Below are 6,000 nucleotides of genomic sequence, written 5' to 3'. Positions count from 1 at the left end.
TGTAAGTGGTCAGTGGGGTTCATTCATGTATACTGGATTGATTATGGAATTGGAATAGGATTAATTGCACTAGATTCACGTTTTTGCACCGTTTTGCTGCACTTTTCATTAAAGTGCCTACGACAGGATAAAAAAAAGTCTTAAATAGCATTATTATTATGTGAATTAGAATCATATTTTGAGATGATTCGACGATATCCAACAATTAGGCATAGCGCAGATGACGAGAAATTAGTCTTTTAATCTGCCGTTTAACCACGCCTACCATTATAGGGCTCTAGCGTCCCCAACAGGAGGATGACGTCGGCAGGGTCATGCTTTCATCTGATTTAGAATTCAGCCCATTGAGGCGGAATTATTCAGAACGAGGAAAATGCGACGAAGAGAGCCGCAAAATGTAATTGGCCAAGTCTCTGTACTCCAATATTTTTTACAGGATATTTTTTTTATCTAAGTATTTTTCCCCAATTGCTAAATAAATGGTATGGTCATGACAAATAGCAGTCTTGTGCTAAAAGGAATATGAAATATTAAAAATGCATTTATTCAGTACGACATGGCAAAATTACTCCATAATGGTCAAAACTGTCCACTTCTTGCACCTCCCAAACTATATTTTATGCCACTGGAGTTAGCCCGGCTTTTGTCATTTCCCTGCCCCGGCTTCTGAGAGTGTAAATAAACCAGCAGGCACAACAGCTTGCCGACATGCTAACCCGAACCGAGTGATGTTTCAAAATCTTTTTTTACCGGCAAAAAATCCCACAAAACTATCATGTCATGTCACACGGCGGCGGGGTTGTCGATTGTCTTCGCCGACCAGCAACCCGCCCGGCAGCGAGCAAGTTACAGCTCATCGGACTGCTGCGGGCAGGAGAGCCGGGCAAGCAGCTGGACAAACCAGCCGACGTCGGAGGAGCGCATAGCTGCTACATGGTCAACTTGAATATGGCGTAAAATAATGCTTTACTATACGGTGAAGACGTAAACAGTGAGAGAGCGACGTCCAGTTGTCGTGCAGCTAACATGGCAGGATGTGTCTGAGGAGAACTTTTCTAAATGTCCATGATAAAACGTGAGTAAATATTCCTTTGTTTAAAGAAAATTTGTAGTGTTTACTTTGTAATCGCGGCCATTTTTAACACAAAGTTGCAATTTCTGATGGAGTTAAAAATTTGACAGAACACCGGGCACAAGAAGAGGGCAATAACCCAAGTATAGCTCTCTCCCGGCGGGCTTGCAAAGGTCGAGGGGGTGTACGGCCGAGTGGCATTCTTGGTGGACAATCAGCCACAAAATGCAAGCCACCTCCGTATTAAAACGTCTGCCATGATCCCAGTATTTGACATAATACAAATACGATGTTTACTCACTTCCTTGTAAGTCTAATGGTCCCGCAGTAGTAGAACTTGTTTTGGCCAATATCCACAGTGAATGGGAACCTTTTGAAACCCAAAAAGGCTCACACGCCTCTCTCTGGCGTAGCAACAATTTTCTGCAGCACATTTGGCTGGCGTGATACGAAAAATAAAATTGTGAGATGCTGACCCGGGTGACGTCACATTCACATTCGTCCTAAACCCGAGACTGGAGACGGAAGTTACTTATTTTCATGGCGCGGGATTCAAAAATTTAAGATATGAAACGATCGCATCCACACACATCCAAGCGGTCCATTTCATTCAGGAGCATAAAAGATCACGCGAAATATGAAAAAAAAACATGCTTTTTGGTGTCATACGCACTTTAAATCTACCTAAAAAAAAATTTTTATTCATGTTATTAAAGCATATTGTTCTTTTTCATTGTTATTGAGATCAATAAATGATGCATTGATCTGGACCAGTGGTTTTGATAGTGGGGTCAGTGAACTTCAATGGCCAGTGGCTAATTTCCCTTAGTGTCTAGCCCAGCTTTCCAACGTCATTAGTCATATTTAACTGATCTGGTCACAGTTTAAATAACTGTGCAGAACATGCATGCTTATTGTGAGACTTGGCTTTGTCATCACGTCCCTGTTACAGTAAATATAGTGATTTGGAAGGAAAACAAGCAGATTGAGACGGGCAGGTAGCCAGACGATCCATTCTGGTGTTTTCTAATGACCCCCAAGGGTCCAGGGTTGTCAGACTAAAAGCAGATCAGAAAGGATGTGGGCCCTGTGGTCAGGACAGGTCTCATAAATCTAGTGCTTTCTCAGAGGAAGCCATCTTTTGCTGCACTGTACAACATTCGGATTAAAATACAGTCACAAATGCAACATTGTGCTACCGACAGCGCACAAAGATTATAACTCAGAGCTAGTAGAAGGATGTAGGGGTGGGTGCCTTTAATTTACAAGTCCATAATTGTTTATTTTAGGTTTAAGTGAACACTTTGATTTAGGAAGTTGTGGAGAAATCCTGTCATACATTGGCCCCAAAACCTTTTTAGGAGGAATTTTGTTGACGCATCAGCTATGAAATTTAGGAACATCAATGGCGTTGTATCACAGTAGTATACCTACATTTAATTAGGAAAGTGTGGTGCTGTGGGTGCTGCAGGTGTTGGGGAGAAAAAAAAACAATATTTTGATAATTTTTGTTTAAAATAAATAAATAGAACATATTGAAACAATAGAGTATTTAACTTTGGGTATTAAATATATATTTTCAGAAAGTTTTTTTTTTTTTTTTAAATAACATGGTCCCCACCTGATACTTTCTTGCTACTGGGTCACGTTGAATAAGGAGCTATTGGAAAAGTTAACTGTTGACAGAGGAGGCGTTAACATGGCACAAAAACCAATGAGCAATTTTTTTTTCTAAAATTCGAGGTCAAAAATGAACATGATTATGATGATAGTTCTATCTACCTCTGGTGTGTTCAAATAAATAAGACATGCTTGCATTGTAACCATATTATTGTTTGTTGTTGCTGTTGAGCTGCCACCATATAGACCCTACTCACATGACGTCACAACCACGCCCCCGCGCCATATTGTCCGTCAACTCGTCGTGTTGACGCATTACCGCTACGTAAATTCCTCCTATTATGGCGTGTTATTCTGCTCGTTAACATTAATAATCAAAATGGTGAAGGCGTGTGTGGCGGTCGGTTGCAATAACAGAGAAGATAGACGGAGAGACGTGAAGTTCTACCGTATTCCGAGAGACCCGGAGAGGAGAGCGAGATGGATTGCTGCAATTCAATGAGAAAACTAGGCTCCAAACGATTACCACAGATTATGTAGTAGTCATTTTATATCTGGTAAGATGCATTTAATATATATTTAGAGGGTTTTGGGCTGACAACCACAATTAAGATCATTGCTAGGCTAATCGCCAACAACATACACTCAGACGTTGTGAATGAACTACCTGAAAATATATATTTATAAGGGGATAATAAGACAGTTGTCATACAATTAATTTACGATTTCACTATTGAGGTGAAAAGCCAAAAAATAAATTCAACTAGGGACAATCTGGAGTAGTGCTATCGCACTTCATATTTATTACATATTATATATGTATGTAGTGAGAGTGCTATCGCTAAACCATATAAACATTAAAAGCCCTAGCTCCATTGACAAATGACATGAAATACATTAGACTTGACAGTGGATGTTAGCAAGAACAAAAGATTTTGAAAATTTCGTAACTCACCTTTCCGAGCACAAGATAGATTCCTGCCGAATTTTCGTGGACGAGGACCTATTTCACCCAACCAGCAACGAAGTATTTATAAGCCTCCAAGCTCTTAAAGTTTTTCAAACTTTCGTGAGAATAGGCTGATTTTGTGTTGACAAGATAGTTGTAAATATCAGGGTAGCAGATGTCAGGCAGAGACAGCGAAGACAGCGGGTCGAAAAACATCGATTTAGGCATCAAATATGGATCTGGCGAATGGATAAACTGAAGCTTTTCCACATAACGCCTTTTATGCAACGCATCCAATGGGTTTACAGCGTTAGATAACACCGGGGCTTCCATGAATTGCTCTATAAATTGCACGACTAATTGAAACCATTGAGAATAGGGCTAAAAAATGACGGACAATATGGCGGCCGGATACAGCGACACGTCATTTTGTGACGTAGGTGAGTAGGGTCTACAGAGCCTGTTGGATATTCATATGCAAATTATTCTAGGGATGTCCCGATCCAATCACGTGATCGGAAGTTGGGTTGAATGTGCCATTTTTCAGAGGATCAGAATTGGGTGAAAAGGATCAGGTTTTTAATTTGAAAAATATGTTTTTCTGCTTCATGCTCATACAGCGCCACAGCCTCTCAACCAAGCAAAAAAAAAAATCGGCCATGTTTAACATTACACAACACCACCCCACACAACACTATTAGATTACTGTACACCAAAAGGGTTTTTTCCATTATAATACTTGTAAAATTCCTGTTTTGTGATACTACTTTTTAAATATTTTAATATCTGTAAGAATACAACCATTGTTGCGTGGTCGTCCTGGAGGGGTTAGGAATCCCCCATGTGGCCCTTGGTGAGGTTTCCTGTTTTCCCTTTGGGGTTTGGGGTTTTTTTCCGTGCTCTTTTGAGTGGTTCAGATCAGTGGATGTCATAATTGTCCGTCAACTTTGGGCCTGTGTTTTGATTAGGGCTATATACTGTAAATAAACTATACTTGATACACCCACTTTCTTAAAAATATCGCTTTGCAATAGTTTTGCATTGCACCAAAAAATTCAATCTCAATTTGCAAAAACAAAAAACAACAAAAACTAGAGCTTACAGTTAAAAAAAAAAAAAAAAAAGGTAACATTTGGATTCAGCACCCTAAAATTACGCAAGAAGAAGTGCTTGCATCGATGAAAGTTGTTGTTGACCAGTGTTATCGTGACAGTAATGTGCTGTGCTGTCCATGTGCGCCCTCATCTGGACAATACAAGAATGACCTGAACAAAAACTAAAAAACAGACTTCCAAATTACAGTATCTTGTTCATGTTAGGTTGGCTAGCCAGGTAAGACATTTTCCACTTCAAAAAAGTGCATGGTAAACGGGATTCATATTGGCTAAACGAAAAGCTCCTCAAATGAACTGTACATTGACAGCATGCACATTGCAGGTTTCTGGAAGAATTGAGTTTAAAAAATTGCCATTGGGACTTTTTTTAGGGCTTTGAATTGAAATTTAACGCACAAGTAAAACACATTAAGCTCTTTGGATTCGCTGAATTATTTTTAGAATTTGCCGAGTTAACAGCAACATATGCACAAACAATGCCTTTTGGCTTAAATGTTTTGAGTCCCATATAAATAATATACCGATTTACCTCTATGAAAGAGAAATTATCCAAAATACCGCCACCCAAAATCCAGTAAGAGAAATTGCTTATAAGCTTTTTTTTGTTTTGTTTTTTACAAAAGGAGGATCTACGAAATGTTGATGAGATTTTTCTGTTGGAGGCCTAAACAGATGGCTTCTTTTGCTGAAATTATTATTTATGATTGCGCACTTTACATAACTCTACAAACTTTTTTCACTTCTCAAATATTACTGTTTTACGGAAGCGCAGAGCTGCCAGTGTTAGTGAAACATTTGTACCAGGGATTTCTTGTTTTAACGTATTGATAACTCCTTTCAACCTATTGCTGAACTCGTTTTAACGTAGTGCCAACCTCGTTTTATCGTATTGGCAAACTCGTTTCACCTAATTAGTGGTGAATGCTAAATGCTAAAAACATTATATTTTCCCCATAGTTCTTCAGGGTTTGGCCATGCGCAGTTGGACTCAGCTACGGAAGCGAGTTGTTTCACGAGTTGTTTCACTACGACGTCACTTGACAAATGGCGCACAAGAAGACAACGCATTAATAACACAATAAGGGAGTTAAATTAATTGTGAGACACCATTTATTTTGTCTCATACAGCAAATTAGCTTAAATAACTCAGAACCATTTTCATTGTTGGTAAAGCTTACTTTTAGTGGTCCCTAATGTCGTCCCTAACTGTCGAACAATTACATGCATTCTCCTAAACCCAACAG

Source organism: Corythoichthys intestinalis, chromosome 12, assembly GCF_030265065.1.
Source record: "Corythoichthys intestinalis isolate RoL2023-P3 chromosome 12, ASM3026506v1, whole genome shotgun sequence".
NCBI classification, from domain to species: Eukaryota; Metazoa; Chordata; class Actinopteri; order Syngnathiformes; family Syngnathidae; genus Corythoichthys; species Corythoichthys intestinalis.
The sequence above is the reverse complement of the archived record's forward strand: the minus strand, read 5'-3'. Positions refer to the sequence as shown.